The 21,090-nt window shown below is 29.8% G+C and overlaps 1 pseudogene across 1 annotated transcript in view; it reads left to right on the top strand.

Annotated features, from left to right (window-relative positions):
• LOC143232862 (protein Gawky-like) overlaps positions 1 to 20,719 on the top strand; it is a 67,869-nt pseudogene extending 47,150 nt beyond the window's left edge. Inside the window, exons 13-17 of the transcript XR_013017835.1 lie at positions 1,267 to 1,494; positions 4,947 to 5,800; positions 10,889 to 11,046; positions 11,316 to 11,365; positions 13,050 to 20,719. The product of XR_013017835.1 is annotated as a protein Gawky-like (transcript). The remainder of the gene's footprint in view (positions 1 to 1,266; positions 1,495 to 4,946; positions 5,801 to 10,888; positions 11,047 to 11,315; positions 11,366 to 13,049) is intronic.
• Positions 20,720 to 21,090: the final 371 nt, after the last annotated feature.

Below are 21,090 nucleotides of genomic sequence, written 5' to 3'. Positions count from 1 at the left end.
ATAGCTTGTGGGTCATGTGATGACAAAACTGAGATTAAAGTATTTTTTAAAGGTTTCTTTTTAATCACTGGAATGAAAACTTACAATATAGAACTTCAAATTATAACATATATTATAGTGTTAATTTCATTGACATGTATGGATAGTAAAGTTGTTTAAGTAAATTATGGATGTAACTCAGTTACATGTCCAGAAAGGAATTTAAAAAGTGCATCATGCTTGAAAGGCTAAAATGCTTCACAGACAAATTCTGCTTATCTATGTTATATCTAGTGTCAAAATTTTATGCTGAAATATAATGGGATGTGAAGTAAGACAACTTCAGAAGCCATTGTAAGAAGTCTGAGATAATATCAAAGTGTGAATTAGCTTTTGCAAGTAGATCTTGTAAGACTTCATTTGTTGTATGGGATGGTGATTCTTAGTTGCTGGCTCACAGGGAAATTTCACTTGGTTCAAGGCAATTGGGGGAAAAAATGTGTTTCCAAAAACGCTTTTGAAATGTATTGCAATGAGATCTAAAATTACTTTATGAAGTGATCTGTGGAATGTTGAAATTGGAACTTGCTAGTCCTCAGTTTAAAAAAGATTGGGAACCACTGGTATGGAACCTATGAATATAAATATTTAAAGTAGCACCAAGTGAGTTATGCAACTATAATTCTTGTTTCGTATGTTTTAAAACCATTTGCAACTGATTTATTGATGGGTTTAGAAATAAAACTAAGTGTTTATGAGACAGTAAATAATAGCTTAGGTTTTGCATGAGATGAAACATGGAAGTAACTGACCTGTTTTAGAATGTCATATTTTCATGGTTGAAATACAAAACCTAAGGATGACTTGTAAAGAGTGGTAGAGGAATACATACTTTATAGATAATTTTAAATCTTAAATGATTGTACTTTTACTTTTTAAACTAACTGGAAAATCAAATATAAAACATGCTTATGGATTATTTTTTGCATAGAAATAATTAAATGTTCATAGAAATAGCTTTTCTATCAAAATTTAAGTATAGGTCTAATATTTTGAGTTAAGTGTATCTGAAAGGTTTGTCTTAGAGGCTTAATGTTACTTGTCGATATTCCTTTTAACTTGAGAAATATTTAGAACTACAATTATTGTAAAATAACAATGTAAGATTTTAAAAAAGCTTTTGATGCACGTTCATGATTACTTTTAGGTTTTAAAGGTAGGCATGTAGCTGTTTGGTTACATTATTTTCAAATTTTTATTGATGTTTTAACACTTCACTTTTTTCAGATTCTTAATCAGCCACTGGCACCTCAAACTCTGCAGCTTCTATATCAGTTATTACAACAAATCAAAGTTCTTCACCAAATCCAGCAGCAGCTTCATGCTCCTCAACAGTTTGGTAAAGGGGGTCCATCTGCAACACAGTTGAATGTATATGTTACTCAGACCAAACAGCGGATTCACAACTTGCGTAATCAGATTTCTGCTCAACAGGCTCATTTCATAAAACAGCAAGTAGGTGTAACTGCTTATCTGATCTAGACCCTCATTAGGCTGAGCTTTTATACATATAAAATTCTTATGCACTTATGTAACAAGGGGGTTTAAGACCATGTTTTTGGAATTTGGAGCAATCAGATGATTTTATTTTCTTTCTTAGTGTATAAGCTATTACTTTTTGTTAGAATCCAATTAGTTGTTTCTTTCAAGGCCTTTCAGTAATTTACTTATTCTTCAAATATAAAAATTTGGAAAAAAGAACAAAAAATCTTTTGTTTGACTAACATAAACATGTTGCTGTGACAAAAAAAATAATGTGTTCGTTTTTTGGTGTAGAGCATGAAAAATGCCTTAATTTGGTATGCATTATGTTCATCTGTTGAAGATGTTTTGTGATAGTAAAAATTGTGTATTTCAAGTGAGAGACACATTCCAGTGTGATAATGTTCACGAAGTTTATTGTGTTAAAAATGTGTAAAACACGTTTTCATCAATTTTCCATCAATTATATTTCTACTTTATCTTTCCAAGTTCATTCTTCCATAGTGACTTGATCCATCTGGATCAGCCAACCCATGGCTTCTAAAGCATAAAGCAAACAGGTAAAGTAAGAAAGTCAAATCAAGAATAATTGCTGTGGTTTCATTTGTGCTTTACAAAACTCGTTAGAAATGCGTCTGTGCACTTGCAACTATGAAAAATAACACATCGGAACTAATCTTGTATATACTTCTAATATTGTGTATACAGTGGATCAACATAATAATTTTAAGTTCAGTTTTGCAACTTGTTAATAGTATACAGTATATTTGTAGCATATTAATGTTGAACCATGAAGATTTGTTTTACAAACATTATAAGTGCATTGTCATCAGAACCACATTCAAGATCCACAAGATGAGTTATGTATCAATTTAAAAAAATTTAATATTTCAACAATAAATGGGTGTATCACTCATTATCAGATCAAGTGATTTTATGCTAAATGCTAAAATTGAACATCTTTTTGTTTCATTATGAGCTTAGTATTAAACAAACAAATAAGGAATATGATACATAAAAGTTCAAAGGCTTTGGATTTGATGGACCCCAGCAAAAAAAGAAAAAAAAATCGGAAGCAAAGGAAGTATTTAAACAAATTTTGTAAACTTCATGACTTGTGGAGGAACTTCTCTTTTGAACATATAACATTCTTTCTTTTTTTATTGTATTTTATGTACCTATATATAATAAACATTTTCCACACTCAGCAATCTAAATGTTGCAAGATGAATAGTTGACAGCTGAACTTATTTGTTATTTACAGTTACTACTCATATTTATATATTCAACATGAATATCATGTGAATGATTTTCTTAGTTGAAAAAAAACAAACTGCATAATCCTGAAGCACAATTGCACAAATGACAAACACAGGATCTAGTACACATGGAAAAAATAACATCACAATAGATAAGAACATTGCAGTTAAAACAACTTCCATAATGTGTATTTAATTTTTGGCAAAGTTCTCATCTTACAGACCTTTGTTCATAAAATATTTGCATTGAAGTGAACTAAAAGTAGGTGTTTATATAGTACTAATCATGACACTAGGTTTAAAATAGTTCTGATTTGCTTTTTTAAGCTTTTAGATGCAATAGTCTAAAACTGACTTATTAAAACTTTCTAATTAACAAATAAAAAATAAAGTATATTATTTCCAAATAATATATTAAATTGTAAACAAAATATTCTGCTGTTTATTAATAATTTTAAGAGAGGTCACAATATGAATTTTTTTACTATTTTGATATATTTTACAATTGTGAGCTAATTCTAATAACATATGATGTACAATGTTGCAAATGTCTTTATCAAATATTATATTGATTTGAAAATTAGTGTTGGTTAGATGTGCATGGCTTTATGGTCCAATTAATGTTTTGTACTTCTACTGTTTACCATTGCCTGAAACTGTCTACTGTAATGTTATAAGAAGTAAGTGATTTTAAGGTGCGAACATATGACATAACTTTTTTTCACAATGCTAATGGTGAACCTTCATGGTGTTGGGGAAGTATACCATTGTTCAAAAGGAATCCCAGTTTATAGCTTTAAAGGTTAAAAATGAATTGTGTACCTTTTGGTTGTCATGGAAAAAGCAATTTTCACTTACCAAAAGTCGTTGACTTTTATTATGTCTAAGGTATATAGACTTTGTAAATCCCTTCATTGGTAGTATTTGAAGTGACAGATTAGTCAAAGACATTTCACTTTGTAAGCTCCATTCAGCCTTAAACTTCATATTTATTTTGAAAAGAAAAAAACAGTGTAAAAATGGTAAGGTAATATTCTGTTGGCTTAACACTATCATAGAAGTGAGCTCTTTGGATGAAATTATCCTTTTAATAGTATTTGTCCATTTCCTTTCTAAAGATCTGGAGTCATCTTTTATACCTACTTCAATTTTTGATGTGTAATGTGCAGTGGTTACTTAACAATGAACTTGTGCATTTAGTTATGAGAATTATGTTCAGTTGTGTTGTATCCTAATCATTAATTTCTGTGTATTAAATCCAATTTGTGATTTAAATTTTAAGCTAGAGAAATGTAAATCTAAAATGTATGAGTGATTGCATTGTTGTTAGTTTAGTGTGTTTTTGTGGGTTAGTTATTTTTAAGAAGCACAGAAAAGTTTATACCATTATTTGCAAGAGACCGATATTTGAAAGTTATGAAAGAGCTGAGTTTTTTGCCTGTTAATCAGTTACTTAGGGTCATTGATCTCCTGTTCATTGATTTATAGCTGGTTATTCAGTTATTAATTATTCAAATGTTTATTACATTTTTGTTTCTTAACAACTTTTTGTCATTTCTTTATTACAAATTGTCTTGGTAGTGCTTATTAATGTTGATCATTTTTAAACCTAAATATATTTAAGCAATACCATTTTTCTCAAGGCTTTCCAAGCCCCATGAAGCAGGTAGAATGAAGTAAATTAAATAACAGAAAATGTTCAGTTTTAAAGTGGGCTCTAATGATCTTAGTACATTTTTATTGTTAATCTGCTCTTATGTGATGATATCATTTGATGTAAGATTTTACATGATAATACAGTATCCTGTCAGATCTTGAATAACATTACCATATGATACTAATTTCATACTACTAGTTAAAATTTATTTAACTCTGTATGAAAAGATTAATTAAATTACCAATTTAGCATTATCTGAATTATTAATAAAATTAGTTCAGGTTGTTTTTAAATGAGGTATAAATTGCTTTATTTATCCTTTGACTAATAACCAATATTTTTTATTTTTATAAAAGTCAACCATTATACTTGGGCAGCTGCATTTTACATAAAATATAAAGTTTATATTATATCGCACTGAATATAAAAGACCTTTTTACGTCTTCAATTTGATGTATTGGTGCTATGTTTTCTCTGTTTCTCTCTCTCTCTCTCTCTTCACATAACAGCAAATACATCAAGCACCTCAGACAACAAATCTATCAGTTCCATGCCAGTCTTCTAAAGATGTGTTCATTCCCAGTTTAGATCATTTGACAAATTTAACATCTGACCTACATGATCTTTCCATCCAGGAGCCTCCTACACCTCAGACTCATTCACGACTTTCCCAGTGGAAGTTACCAACTTTCAACAAGGAGGAAAGAAACTCTTATATGGGAAGTACCGAAAGTAGTAGCTTAGGAAATTTTAGCCGTGCTCCTGGAACTATGTCGAAGCCTGCAGCTTCAGCACATACTTCACATTCTTCATCTAACATGCAGTCGCTATTAAGTAATAATGATAATACTTGGTCTAGTCTACCACACACATTGAACAATGCTGACACCTGGACTGAGTCCTCCTTACCTGCTGATGTTACTGGTAGTACTAGAGTTAGTCCTCCAAACAGCAATATTAATATAAGAAGCTCTACTTCAGTAACTTCCTTGGAACCAACAAACAATATTACCAACAGTATTGGAACAAATGAAACAAAAGAAGCTGCAGTGTCTACTGCTCCTGTTTCTAGCTCAATGTCTCAGCCTTCTTATAACTTGAATGACTTAGTAACAGAATTTGAACCTGGGAAGCCTTGGAAAGGTAATTCACGTATGAAAAACATTGAGGATGATCCTCACATCACTCCAGGTAGTGTTACTCGATCTCCCCTCTCACTAAATACTATTAAAAATGTAGATCTGTTGGGTTGGACCTCTAAATCCAGACCCCTCACTACCAATAGTGGAGACTCCCTTGTAGCATCACTGGCTTCTTTGACTTCAAACCCTTGGACATTTAATTCACCTTCATGTAATGAAAGGTAAGAGTAAAGAGTAATTACATCTTGTTGTGAATTTTGTGATTTAAAAATGTAGAAGTGTACTACTTGTCCTTCTTGTAATCATGCATTTCTGTTAGACTGCTTACTCATTGGTTACTTATTTGTTCACAGATGAAAAGTGACAACAGATAATCTTACATGATACTTTGAACTTAATGCATGCTTTTATTTATTTATTTTAACCTGACACTATTATTCAGCATTTTTATTATTTTATATTGTATTGTTTTAGTCTTTATTGAACTTGAATGTATTACAAAAATAAGGTTTAAATATATTATCTTAGTCCTCTCACAAATGGGTAGGTCAAAGTGCACATTACATTACTTTTTTAAAGTTGCATTCAATATCTAATTATACTTTATTATTAGTGTGTACAAATAAACTCCAAAACATAGGTAATAAGTCAAATTTTAAGTTTATATAAGATTTAAGTTTTTAATTTCATAAGGAAATATTTAAAATAATCCTTAATCTCACTTAGTATGAGAATTGTAACATTTTCTTTTTATGTATTCCCCTTCTCTTATGTATGGAATTTAACATTAACTGCTTGTTATAATAAATGTAAATATTACTTAGGAAAAGTCTGTTTATACCCTTTAATGTTACTTGTTTAGTCATAAAGCCATCATGTCCAACTGTCACATCCTGTCTTTCACAAATTGCAAATAACTCTCTCTGAAATTTTACATTATATAATTTATAATCAATAGACAAAGTTTTAATCTACCAAATGACATATAATGATAGTCTTTTTAGTGCAGAATACTGTTAATTTCACCTTTAGTTCAAAAGTTTATTGCTTGTTGTTCAGATCGAAGCAGGTAAGAGAATTAATTTTAAGCCTTCCTTGTCTTGGATAGAAAACCAGTTAAATTATAAGATTTAGACAGTTTGCATTGTATTATTATTTTGTGTTCATAGGTGCATTATTTAAATAGATAAAATTTATTCTGTTAGCATTGTTATTATTTAAAATTAATTATATATTAATTTCACTGTCAATCAACAACAAAAACATTTTTCAATTTCCTTGTATACTTTTTATTTATTTTGATAAATTATTAATTATACTGGATGAGGTTATATTGGGTAAGATAATGCAAAAAAATAATTTTCTTGGGAAATGCTCCTGACCAGTTCATGAGTGATTTACAATGTGTGTGTGGTGAAATTTAGTTATACATGAGTCAAAGTGCAATAAACAATAAAAATTAAGTATAAAAATATGCAAATTGTTATGAGCCTTAAGTTTTTAGGATAAACAATTGTAAATAATGTTACAATTTTCAATCATTCTAGAAAGAGAAAAGGGTGATTTTCATTTGTATTAAATTTATTTCTTTGGTAAATCAAATCGGTTATGTCAGTGTAGAGGTAGGGTCAAGAAAATAATGGATAAAATATAAAGCTTTACTAAAATAGTTTGGTATTAGGAGATTTTAAAGGTTGTGCAAATGAAATTTGTAACTTTTCATCTGAGAAAAAGTATTTTTAATTGTAACATGAACACCACTTTGCTCTCAGACAAATCTTTTGTAAAAATATGATTCTATTGTACATAAAATATCAGATTTTTTAAAATAAAGAAATGTCTGCTGAAAACTTGGCAAGTTCTGTGAAGACGTATAAAACATAACAAAAAATATAGTAAGATTTTTTTTTTATTATTCCAAGGTCAGTGAAATCTACTGACTCCTGTATGGAAGAGTTAAAACTGTGGTGCCTGACTAAGTGAATTCTGCTATGGGGCAACTCTTTATCATTAAATTTTAAAAAATCATAGCAAATAAACTTGTAGATGTTCTTCTCTTATTTTTTTTGCAGACACTTCACAGTTGAAATATATTTAATATAAAAAAATTGATTCCCATAATTATTTACATAAAAATTTCAAACAGTAATAAATTTCAGTTTTCATTTGGCTTCACCAAGCTCTGAACAAAAACACAAGAGTTTGTGAATTATTGATTCTTTTTCTCTCAGAATACTATATCTCTCAAGACTCCCTGCGAGGAAATTTAAAATAGATTTGAACAAAACACCAACTTGTAACGTTGGTAAAAGTTAAGTATTAATTTTAACTAATCACTTTTTCTCAGCTTTGTTGTCATGGTGTTGTGTAAATTTCTTAACTCTAAGAAGTCTTAGACTAGTGATATAAATACTTAATACAAGCTACTTTTCTTTTCAACTGTACAAGTCAACTTGACTCCCATTTCAACTAAATATCAAGTAACTAAAGAACAAAGTAATAAGACATATCTTGGTGATATGCTGTTGGATGAAAAGATGTTTGCAAATAATTTCTGCCATAATTAAAGTCCTGATTTCTTTTAATAACTTATTTTATGTTTCATTTGAACTATTATATTGTTGTGTGATAAAAGAAAAAATAGGTTTTTATGAAGACTGAGATCACAATGAGAAATATTGGGCTTAATTAGATAATTTTGCACTTAAGTTGATCAAGTTTTGTTTCCCTCACATGGCCATTGTTAGGTTGTGTTTATATTAAGCCTAATAGGTAGAGAAAATCATTTAAAAGAAATATGAAAAGTAAAATAATATAGAATAGGTTTAAACTTAAGTATATTAAATGAAATGATTAACAGTAATAATAATAAAAATTGGCTTGCTTATAATTTTTTATGATAAAGTTGTATGTATTATAGGTCATTTATCATAAAAACAATGAAAATGCATCCACTGTTTCCAGTTTATAACAATAAAAATTTATAATTTTATAAAATAAAAATCTTTATTAGAAAACTTTCAAGAATGTAGGAAGACAAAATAAAAACCAAAGATTGATATTTTCAATAAAAGTAATTTTCTATTGTTTATTTTATAATATTCACAAATTTTGAACTGAGAGTTATAAAAATGTCAAATGTAAAACTTGTTTCATTTGACAGAAATTACATAACATGTAAAAAATTCATCTTAAGTTTGAAACAAACCATATTTTAGGCATTGTTGATTCAGTGCACCTGAGCAATGTAGAGTTAAGGCTTAATGAACTCTTTTCATTTCATGTTCTAAAAAGTAATGTTTTATTTAGTTGAAAATTATGATTATATAATTTTAACAAGTAATACCTTGTATGGATCAGTATACTTTTAATATTTGATATTTTGTGTACAAGATATGTAATTGTATATCACTACTGATATTGGTGTCAAGTGATTAATTTTTACAGTTTAACTTTATGAGGAAAAAGCCATTGGAATATGTTTTTCTTTACTGTTTATATTATTTTGCATAATTTTTCCATCCCAACATGGCTAGATGGTTAGGGCACTCAGCTTGTAATTCAAGGGTTGCAGGATCAAATCCTCACCACACCAAAACATGCTTGCCATTTCAACCATGGGAGTGTTATAATGTTATGGTCAATCCCACCATTCATTAGTAAAAGTAGACCAAGAGTTGGCAGTCTGGTCTTACACTGCTAAATTATGGACAAGCTAGTGCAGATAACCCTCATGTTGCTTTGTGTGAAATTCAAAAACAATTAAGCATAAATTTTACATTGACAAAGATAATGTTTCAGACTAACATTTAATCTTATATTGAATGTTTCAGTTGTTAGATGTGACAAGGGTCAAAATGAAGCTTATTAGTGTGATAATCATATGGACTAACTAGCTCTTAATTGTGGGATTCCATACCATTTTTAAAAATACCTGAAAATGTTAAGAGATGTGTAAGGCTGTGCTATTCCAGAAATTAAGTGTACTGCATTTTATGCAATGGCTTATATATTGGATGTAAAAGAGGATTTTTCCCATAGTTCTAATTTCTGAAGAGGCCTTGTTTATAAATATATGAAATGCATAAACTGTTATTTTGACTCTTTGTACATGAATGTAATTGTTAAAATATCTTGGAATTAATAATAATAATAAAAGCATTGTTCATTAATTATAGAATGTGTGGCAGTGATAAATCAATTGATAGAAAAAAAAATTACAATTTTGCAAATTGTGTATTTATAGATTATTAGATCTGTAAACTTCTGAGACATCTATGTTTTAGCAGTGTAGAAATCCTTAAATTGCCTGTTTTCATTAATAAGAAATGGAAATGAATTTAACTGTTAGTTACATTAAACCTTGACTGGTATTTCTAATGTAAAGTGAAAAGATGAAACTAATTTGTATGTATTTTGAAATAACATTTGAGTGCTGTCTTAACATTCCAACCATTTTGCCAGTGATTTTATGCTTCAAAGCAAATCATATGTTATTAATTAATGACATAGCTTAATTTGTGATTTTAAACAATGAGACTGTTGTCATTTTTTATCACTTTTTTCCTTTGAAAATACACAATTGAAAAAAGAAATACAAATAAAAATTTAATGCAAAGATCTCTATAAAGACAAAATTTTAAAACCTTGTGTACAGTTGCCATTGGTTTGCAGCTCTTTAATGGTAAACTTGTTTATAAGTAATTCTCTCACAATTTTTGAATGTTGTTTTACATTTATCATGTTTAACAATCATTTAGTAGCTTGTTTTTTGTTTAGCTTTTGCCACTGTTTTTGACAAAATGGTTTGTAATTATGTAAGGGTTGTGAAGCACCACTGAAAACGAGGTTGAAGAGTTTTATTTAATTAGATTACTTAAAAATTGTTATTCAAAAGTTAAAAAATTCAAAACTAATTTAAATTCATTTTTTAGAAATTTTAGAATTTTAATTCACAAGGATGAAAATAGTAAGCCAAAATCTTCAACTAATAGGGATGCTTGTATATCTAACAGGAAAAGTGTAAAAATTATAACTTCATAACACTAGTTTTGTAAAATGAGATAAGGAATTATAATTTCAATTTTTCATGGTTTGTCAAATGCTTATTTGTTAAAATATGTAAAGTAAATCTAAATATAAGATATGTATTTGTTATAAGACAACAACAGATGTATCTTGTCATCTTAGCATATCATTTAACATAGTATGATGTTTTGTAAGTTAACAGTGAAGTGGTACATAGTAGCTTAAATAAATACACTAAGTACTAATGTTGCACTTTATCATTATATCTTATATTCAATTAGTGCTCTTAACAAGTACAATGGCCCTAAATCAAGTGGAGGTCTATCTTCTGGAGAAGTCTGGGGAGCACTAGGATCAAAGATACAGAAATCTCCTCCTGGTTTACCCAGGCAAGCGAAGGGAACAAGTAATTCTTGGGGCTCAAATTCATCAAATCAAGGTATTTAAAAGACATTTTACTTTAATTCTTAAGACTTTGCATATAATTGTAATATGTATTTTCTTAGCCTAGAGGATTAAAGCCTCTAACCATTTTTATTAAGCTTTAAACAAACTAATAATTGGTTTTGATTTATAGTGTAAGTAGCTTTCCTGTCTAAAAATATTGTTCATTACATACAATTAATAAACACAAGGAAATTTTATTCATCATCAAGAGAAACCTTTATAAGATGCTGTTAGAATTAATCTGTTTTGTTTTTATTTCAGCATGGGATAAACAAAATTCCTTCCTAGTGCTTCGAAATCTCACTCCTCAGGTATTAATATTTAAATATGTACTTGGAAAGTATATGTAAAGTTTGTTATGTTTAGTTTCAGAAGTTTTTCATGCTCCAGTATATCCTTGGTATTTTATTTGGGTGTTTCACATTATGTAACATTTACACACCAAATTACAGGAAATTGAGCATAATGATCTCAATAAACTCGTCAGTAAAACTTGATCTTGAATGAAACTTTTTTTATTCTTATTGGAATGTATACCATTCAAAGGTTACTTGCAATTTATTATTTATTTTTAAAATCCCATTTGTGAAATCAAAGATTAACAAAATTCTTTTTTAGACATGTTATTATAATATTAATATAATTTACTACAACTGACCTCGGATGTATGTCAGACTTTTTCTTTTTTGAAAAGAAAGTGAAAATTTGTGAAACATTCCAAGTAAGAATTTCACTTAACATTACTGTAAATAAGTTTATAAATGTAGGTTATCATTATATTTAAAAGTGCATTTCGTAACACAGGACATTTGTTTGTAGCTGTTGACATAACAACACATAAAATAAATATGCTGTTTACAGGATTGGTAGTCAGATTTTGTTTTTGATACAATACATGTATATTTTTACTGTGTAACTTCCCAAAATTTAAAGTATATAAAAATTGTAGTTTTGTATTGAAATGTTTCATTAAACTTCCTTTAAAGAAAACCATATTACTAAATCACCTTTTAGGTAAGTCCATTGAAAAGAAGGTTATTTGTAGAGTGCCTTACACATTTTTAATTAATCCAAGCATGGGAACTTGCTAGATTTTTTTTTTTTTTTTGCAGCTGGCTTATCTTGAAAGTGTTGTAAATTCAAGGAAATATTTTGTAATGAAAGTGTGTGTGGGATGTAATATATGGCATCATTACAAATTTTCTTGAGATCATAGTATAGATGCAACAAAATGACTCCCTGCATTGTAAGGAACATATGCTCCAGCCAGTGCCATAGCTTGGCATAAATATCTGTGTTGGCTTTAGCATATACGATCTAAGTTAACCACAATTTACTTCATTTTCTTTTTCACATTTGATCGACATGGGCTTTGGATCTGCACGAGTACTATTCTTGGAAACCAGGATAAAGACTAATGAATTGCTTGTGATCAAGGATGTAATGAGAAACCATTTTTATCAGGTTTTCACTTCACAACAAAGATGTACTGATTTGATGCATGTTTGGGAGATGTCACCTTTGTAAAAATATATCACAATATTTTGAAACATAGTGTTTTGTAAAAAAATCTGTTTTAATGAAGTTCTGCTAGCCATTCTTTATATCATTCTTGAAGTATGAAGACTGTTTATTTCAAAATAAACTTAAGACTTTTTAGTGATGAATTATTTCTTTCTTTGTAACTTGACACTAAACACAAATATGTCACATGGAGTGCTTGTTGGTTTACAAACAGGAAATGTAAATCTTTGCTACTATATTTAAAGTTTTGTGGTGAATACTTGCAAAAATGTAGAATATAAAGTTTCTGCCTAAGGTTTTAACTGTTCATCTCCATTTTTGCTAGGAATAGTAGTTGAAATGAAGAAAACATTGAACACATAAGCATATTTGTAAATTTAAATGGAATCTAGTGATTTTCTTTTATAAATATTTTTAGTCTTCATGTAAACTAACTGTTAGTTATGTTTTTGTGAACCCAATTCATTTCAGATTGATGGTTCTACCCTGAAAACACTGTGTATGCAACATGGCCCACTTCTGCTGTTTCATCTTCTTTTGAATCAGGGAATCACATTAGTTAAGTATTCCACCAAAGAGGAGGCTGCAAAAGCTCAGTCAGCTCTCAATAATTGCGTCCTTGGCAACACCACTATTTTTTCAGAGATTCCCTCAGAGGCTGAAGTGCAGAGCTACTTATGTCATACTGGTGGTGGACAACTGGCAGGTGCCAATGGGATGAGATGGTCAGGTAGCCAATCACCAAATAACAATACTGTTGGTTCTTATTTTAGAGGAAATGCCCCATTCTTATATGAGGGTAATTGTGGGGTTAGTTCCTCTGAAAAAGGTGATTCAAGTACTTGGAATGGTGCAAACCATCCTAATGGCTCTTCTCAGTTGTGGTCATTTTCAGGCTCAGGTGGTGGTGGTGGTAGTCTCTGGAATACTCCACAGTCTGTGAACGAACGAGATCAAAATGTTGCAATGAATTGCTTCTTACCTGTGGATTTGCTTGGTAGTGAGGTCATGTGACCTTGTCCACCAATAATCTTAGCTAGAAGTGGTGTCATTAAGTCCAGTCACAACAAATTTTGAGTCATTCACTTCTGGCTAGGTTCAGGGTCAAAATGCTTATTTGATAAAAAAATAATTGTAGAATTTTAATAAGATAGTGTTGTGAGCTGAAATTAATTTTTAGTTATTTCTTTGTTGTTGTTGTTTTTTTGTCATTTGAAAACAATTTTTTGTAAATAAATTTTAAACTTAATAGAGTAGGCTTCTTAGAAGTCTGTGTGATAAGTAACCATTTTCTCTAAAATACGAGAAGACATTTTATGGGTCTTTCCAAACTGTGTCTTCTTTATTGGGGTTGTGGGAATGCAAGGTTAATACTTAGTGTGTGATATTTTAAGCTCCATGTTTAAATCATTGTTTATAACTGTTTGACATCATAAAACTTCCTTATAAATATGCTCAGCTGTGCTGTGAAATAATTTAAATATGAGGATTAAATAAACTATCTGAAGAGAAGTATTCTAGTATTTCAAGTGCCAGAATTAACAAGAGAGCCTTAATTGAAATTTTCTGCCATATTGATTATTAAGGTAACTTTCAGAAATCATGTTTATATTAGTCATTCTTTTGTAAGTCAACATTTTTTGTGCATGTGAACCTCAGTGGCTTTTTATTTCATAAACTTTTCATATTCTTATACCAGAACCTCAGTTTTATTCTGTGTTTATAGATTCTTAAGCTCCAGTTTTGTGTGAAGAGTAAAATTGTGTCATTTTTATATTGGAAAGAAATGTATAATTGCATTTAATGTACAAGTGTTCTTGTCTGATTAGATGGCCTTTTTCTGTTTAAAAAAAAGAAAAATATGTAGAGATGGAAGTTATAAGTTTTTGCTTTTACTTTACAAGTTTCTTCATTTGTTATTAACTTAACAAGCACTAACAAAGAAATGGAGAACTAGGTAATTTTCAAAATCCATTCCAAAATGATCTGGGAAATCTTAAAGGTAACTTGTTCATGTTTGTGAACACTGTATGTGTAATATATACTGTAATAGCTGAAACAAATTTGTGGTGACAAATTTCAGTTTGGTCACGTTTTTGTTTATATTTTGCTTGATATGAAATGTAAACGTACTTAATATGACTAAATACATCAGAAAGTGAGTGAAACTTCTTCTGAGATTTTATTATTGGAAAAATATTGTAGGTAAAAATTGTGCAAAAGAGCTTTAAATTCATAATCTGAAAAATGTATAACATCTTCACACTAATCTTGTCTAGCCAAGGAGCAAGGGAAGATTGTTTCAGAAGTAATTATAGTAGGAAAACATCCTTATTGCTTGATAATGTCTGAATTTAAACAATTTATTTGATTGATTGAACATACATTGCAAATGTTTTATCCTCAACAGTCATTAACCATTTTTTAAAGCAGCATTGCTCATCAGGACATGGAAAGTCCCAGTGACATTATTAAAATAATTTTAGACTCTGTATTTTAAATAAATATCCAATACATTTGTAAATTTAACTTGGCAGCAGTGTCCAAACCAGTGTTTCCATTATAATTTAACTTGTTAGTGAAGGTAGTGTCACAATACAGACTTTTGTCTTGTCTGGTACATTACCATGGTGTAAAAATACATATCAGACTTTAGATAATTTTACTTTATATTTGAATGGTAGATGCTAATTATGGTGTTATCAATTATGGGTCATCAGAGTCTTTGTTACTCTACTAAAAGTAATCAATAAGTATTTTGCACCTCTTCAACTTATAAGAAAAATAGATGTCTGTGCATGGTTGTATTATGTTGCAAAATAACAACACATAAATTTAGAGATCATTCTAAATCATAATTACTTAAATCTGTCTTTCTCCATTCACTACACTACAAGAAACTTGTGGAACTAAATTTGACCAAAGATAATGTGCCATTTTATGTTAATTAATCCAACCAGCTTCTATGAAGATAGCCTTTATTACATCCATCCCATGTCCTGCCAGTGTGAAAACCTTCTTGTAAGGCATTCCTTGCCAGGTTTTGCAGACTTTTTGCTGCATGCAAGCTGGGTGACTAGGCTTTGATCAAAATAACTGAATCAACAACCAGTATATAGATGTATAGTTACATAACCGTCCACTCCCCTCCATATCCAAAGGATATAAAGATAAAACAAAAACAATTGCCAATTTCCATTGTCAGAGTCACAAAGTAGTAATTGTTCACTCGTAAATATACGTGGTGCTAGTTTTAGATGTGTGATGTTGGAGAACTATTCCACTCAATGTTCCTGTATTCTTTCTGAAGTTCTGATAATATTTTGAATTTATTAATCATAAGTTTGTGTGAAAATTGTAAAAAGTTACTGCCATTTTGTGCTTGTACTAAACATGATTCACCTGTGTTAGTCCACAGCTTACATGATGTTTGAACTAGACATGAGCATACTTCCCACATTAGGTGCAACTTGTGATATTTTAGCTAAGGGTTGGTCTCCATGACAATAGGATTTGTTTCTCTTTGATTTGCAATCAAATGAGATTGGAGTGATGATGGTGAAGAGAGCTCTGTTAAAAGTTTGACATACTTGTGTTACTGTAGATTGAAACCTTGCTGTGAAACTTATTCTGTATTTACAGTGAACAAATGATAATTCATTGTTTTGTGTGTGATTTTGGTGATGGAGTAGGCTTAGTTATGTGTTTAGATTTAATTGTAAGGGTAGTGTTCCATAAATGTTTTGAGCTGTTCTAAACATGAAAAAAAAGTTTCTCAGATTACTAGTTTATTTTCAGTTATATGGAAAGAGTTAAAAGTATTCTAGCTTCTCAACTCACACTTGGAGGTGATTTCTTTTTGCTATAAAATGTTCAAGGATCAAAACTAATTGTGTGGTAGATTTAAGGTAACATAAGATGTTGTTTGTTATCTCAAAATAATATTTAAAAAAGAGTAAAAAAAATTATATTAAATATTTGTATTACTAAGGCTAGCTTCATTGCCCAAGTCATTATTCCTGTATTTCATACACTTGTGATTTGTTGTGAGTGTTCTGCATGCCTTCCATTTAATTGTACCTGCAAACAACATTGTATATATAAGAGATTCCTAATGCTCTAAAAGTGCAAATCAACCCATTTTAAGTTTATTTCTTATACCAAATTAAATTTTTGGATTTAAATTTGTATAATTATTTCCATTATGAAACTTATCTCAATGTTAAAGTAGTGAAAAATCAAGTGTTAGTAGTTATCAACCATTACAAGTTGTCTTTGAAAAGTTGATACTGTAGCTACTCCCTAAAAGTTGAAGCAATGTTTTCTCCATGTGTGCATATTTCCATCAAAGTATTTGGCAATCAGTCTTTGAGCAGAAATCTGATGCTGTTGTCAAGTAAGTGATATAATATTAATAAGACTAGCATCCAAAGTTACAATATTAATGTAAATACCACTGTTTTTAGAACTACATGAATGATGTAACATTTATTTTGTTGATCTCGTGGTTGTAAGTTGTACCAATTTAAAGTAATTCCAAATTGTTTCTGTATTTTTTCTATTCCTTGTTACTAGTGATCTTTTCAGAATACTCAGCTAAAAAATGAAAGCTTGAAATGATACTACTGACTTAAATTTGAAAATTAAATCAAATGTATTTAAACTTATTTTGGGGATTTATTTTGTCTTAAAACTTGTAAACATTGTTAATCTGCATGTTTGTATGGAAAGGAATGTAAAACTCTGCAAGCAGACATGTAAAATATTGGTGATTTTCAATTTGATAACCAGGGAGACACAATTTAAGTCTCTTCAATAACAAAATTAGTGGGAAGAGTAAACTAGTTTGTTTGGTGTGCTTTCAGGCAGTTGCCTATTAATTGTGTTAATTAATTATTATTGTAGTTTTAACTGAAGATGTTCAAATCAACAATGTGTGGGTTTTTGTTTTCAAAACATTTACTGTGTACAAAAGGAGTGCAATCCTTAAACATTTTGTTTTAATTGATATTAAGAATCCAAGTTTGTTAATAACAGACTGTGGTTGCCTCTTTTTAACGCACACATTCTGAAGAGATGACTACAAGATGCTAGAATTTCCCATCTGTATAATATACCTATTTTCATGATGAAACCAATTAGTTTTGGGCATATTTTAGAAAACATGGTATGTTAGTAAAATATTAAAATGGCTACATACCTCATAGCTGTGATGAGTAATTATAAATCTCAATATATTCTTTTATTTAATTATGTCAACCAATTTAAATATGTGATGAAAATAGCAATATAGTGTTTCATTAAACAGCTTCATGAAATTTTTAGGTGAAACATTACTTACATGTTGAATTTGAATGCTATATTTTATTTTTAAAACTGTAGATGGTTTACAAAAATGTTCAGAAAATAACATACTACTTCTAACCTTCTTATCAATGTTCAAATGTTAAGTGTAATAGTAACGGTAATTGTTCAGGGAATTAACATGATAATTTAGTGTATGAAAAGAGGATTTTATTTTATTTTACTAGTTTTATGGTTGCCTAGTATTTTTTGTACATCACAAGTAATTTTGCTGTATAATGATGCAGTGTTTAGGTGACTTTGATGGTCTTTGTGACTGATGTCTCTGTTTGCCAGTTAAAAGATGGGCTTCCATCATAATGGTTAACAGGAGGTGTAGTTAGATCAGACTGTTGTTACTTTGTTGAAAAGCATTACTAATTATTAACAATTCCTCCTCTTATTTTAGACATGTCTGATTTTAATGTTGTTTAATATAGCTGTCTAATGAGAATTCGTTTATTAAAAGTTTATTTTGCTGTTTGCTTTTTAGAGCTCCTTGACAATCACCTCTGTATTTTGTAACACTTTAAACAGTAAGACTTACAAACAGAACTGAAAAATGATTGTTGAATGTGCCAAAATGTAACGAGTAAAAACAAATTCACGTGTATTGTAGATCTTCCTGATTATACTCCTAATTGTTCTTTATGGTGTTATAATAAACTCGGACAAGAGTTGACTTTTGTTCGTATAGGGCAAATCGTGTTGAAAGTACGTAATCAAGTATCTTTATTTTATAAATATGAACGATTGTTAGTTATCAGGCACTAGCTTGTTCATAAAGTAAAGTTCATTAATTCACTCATTTTTTTTTTATTAGATACATCCTTTCACTCATACAGCTTGGAAGCTTCCTTGGTTTTTAAGAGTAGACTTGCTTCCCATTTATGACAAATCAATCATTAAAAACAAATAAATATTTTAATTTTCTTATATTGAGAATTTATACATGTGTATTATTAAGGTATATAAAATGAAAATAGTGAATTTTCTAAGCTTGTTGTTCTTGATCACATAAACTTAAAACGGGAGTAATTTAACCTTACTCTTTATATAAGTTGATAAAGAAATAATAGATCAAACATGCAACCTCGTAAGATAATATTGTAGGTCAGAATTATTCAAGCAAATACTATTAAGACATATCGTCTTAACTCCAACCAAGTGGGTATTTAATGTTCACGACCAAACCTGGCCAATCATGTACAAAACACCAAGAAAACGTACATTTGTAAAGGTATTTTTGTTCTACCGTTTCTGTTATGATGGTAAAGTTATAAGTTGCTATAGTAGTATTATAACTTTAGACTTGTTATCTTCCTAGTCATTTTGTGTTCTAAAACTATCACCTGTAGCTTTCCGTGATTTATTGTATAAAATTGTTGTTTCTTGTACGGGTGGTTAACTTTCCAATGTATTGTTTAACTGTGCGGGTGCGACAATTTTCGGATTCTTTATCGAAACTTTCTGTGCAAAAAATTGCTTTTAGTAACTTGTTTGATCTTACTGCGCGCACTGTAACGCCCGCATTATCCAATGAACCTAATTCAAAACATTTAAATGTGTGTGTTTTTGAATTAAAATAAGGAGAATAGATTAATGTGACAGATATGAACTGCATGTCAAGCAGTTCTTCATGAGCTTGATTAGAATGCACGTTTTTCAAATGTCCTTGTAGTTTGTACTGGTACATGGTACACCTAATTAAGAAAATGTAGCGTATGAAATACCAGTTGAAAATCGTATGAGCCCACAGGCATCATTAACTGAAGATAAATTTCAGTGAAATTATACCATAAACAAGTTGTAACGGTATGCGCTAATGGCAAAGAGGTAACGATAATTTAATTTTTAGAAATAAGGATAATTGGTTTATTGTAAGAGATTTTTTTTAACGTGGGTAGAATATGGTATTCACGATTGTGTTAAACATAGTTTAAATTGACTGCCATTAAGAGCAAGAACGAATAAACGATAGAATTGTGATCTAGGCTTAGGTAAAAATGCAAGTTTCAACTTTGACACTTTTTCTGCAAGTTTGATACGAATATATCTCTACTCTTAAGCAGTGAGTTGAACTTTAATTTCGCATACAACGGTGACATTTATGTATACATGAATAAACGAAATGTGGTTAGGTCGATGGTGCGAAGTTTAAAATTTGAGAGACAACGCTACCGATTTGTATCAAACTGCGAAAGTGAGACGTAGTGATGTATAGGATCAGTGTTAGGTCTCAGTAAGTTTTACATCATATATCTTCATACACGAGAATATCCATGGTGCATGTAGCGGGTGGCCTTTCTTACTGTTTTCAGCCAAAGCTTGTTAAATGTAGTGTTACCTGTATTAATCTAATCTGCAATTGAATTAATTTTAGTGCACTCCTTTAGAGTGAAAGTTGCTGCTGTTCTCAGGTGTTCTCTTCCCGTTAGCCCTGAACAAGTGTACATCTTGTTCCTCATGATGATAAATATTATAATCACCCCGAAGCCCGTTACCAGCTATTATTGTATATACAAAGTTATATACACACACACACACACACACATATAAATGTGTAATCATGTGTAGCTATACATAAGTAACACAATTGTGTGCATTCCTACAGTTGTGTTAGCATTATCGAGATTTTGAAAACAGTCAGGGGCCTTCTCGAAGTAGAACGTCTCTAGCGAATATTTTAAGGCTTATAATATTTTGCCGCGAACAACGTTAAGTGTGATGTGTTGATTTTTTGTATATTGTATTGGCAGTAAACTTTGGAATTAAAGGTTTGTGTATTACATATGTAACCGTGTGTTCTGTTAGTTATTGTGTTGGAGCATATAGTAATTCAATTGTCATTTGCAAAATGACACCGTGTTTAATTGTAGTATAATAGAAATATTTTGAAACTGGCATTTGGAATAGACTAATGTTACAAAAAAAATTAAACCTCTATAGTGTTCTTACTATAATGATGTTGCGTCATTTATTGAATGGCACCATAAACAAAGCATTTCACATTGTGGGTATTCAAGGCTCAGATAATGTAGTACGTGCAACAACCGCTTATTTATGGTAGAATTCAATTTTAAATAAAACTACTTTTGTCATAACGAACACAAATTTCTTTAAGACTGTACGTGAAGGTTTTATATCAGTTGTTCATAACATTGTTGAA

Source organism: Tachypleus tridentatus, chromosome 11, assembly GCF_004210375.1.
Source record: "Tachypleus tridentatus isolate NWPU-2018 chromosome 11, ASM421037v1, whole genome shotgun sequence".
Taxonomy (NCBI): Eukaryota; Metazoa; Arthropoda; class Merostomata; order Xiphosura; family Limulidae; genus Tachypleus; species Tachypleus tridentatus.
The sequence above is the reverse complement of the archived record's forward strand: the minus strand, read 5'-3'. Positions and strand labels throughout refer to the sequence as shown.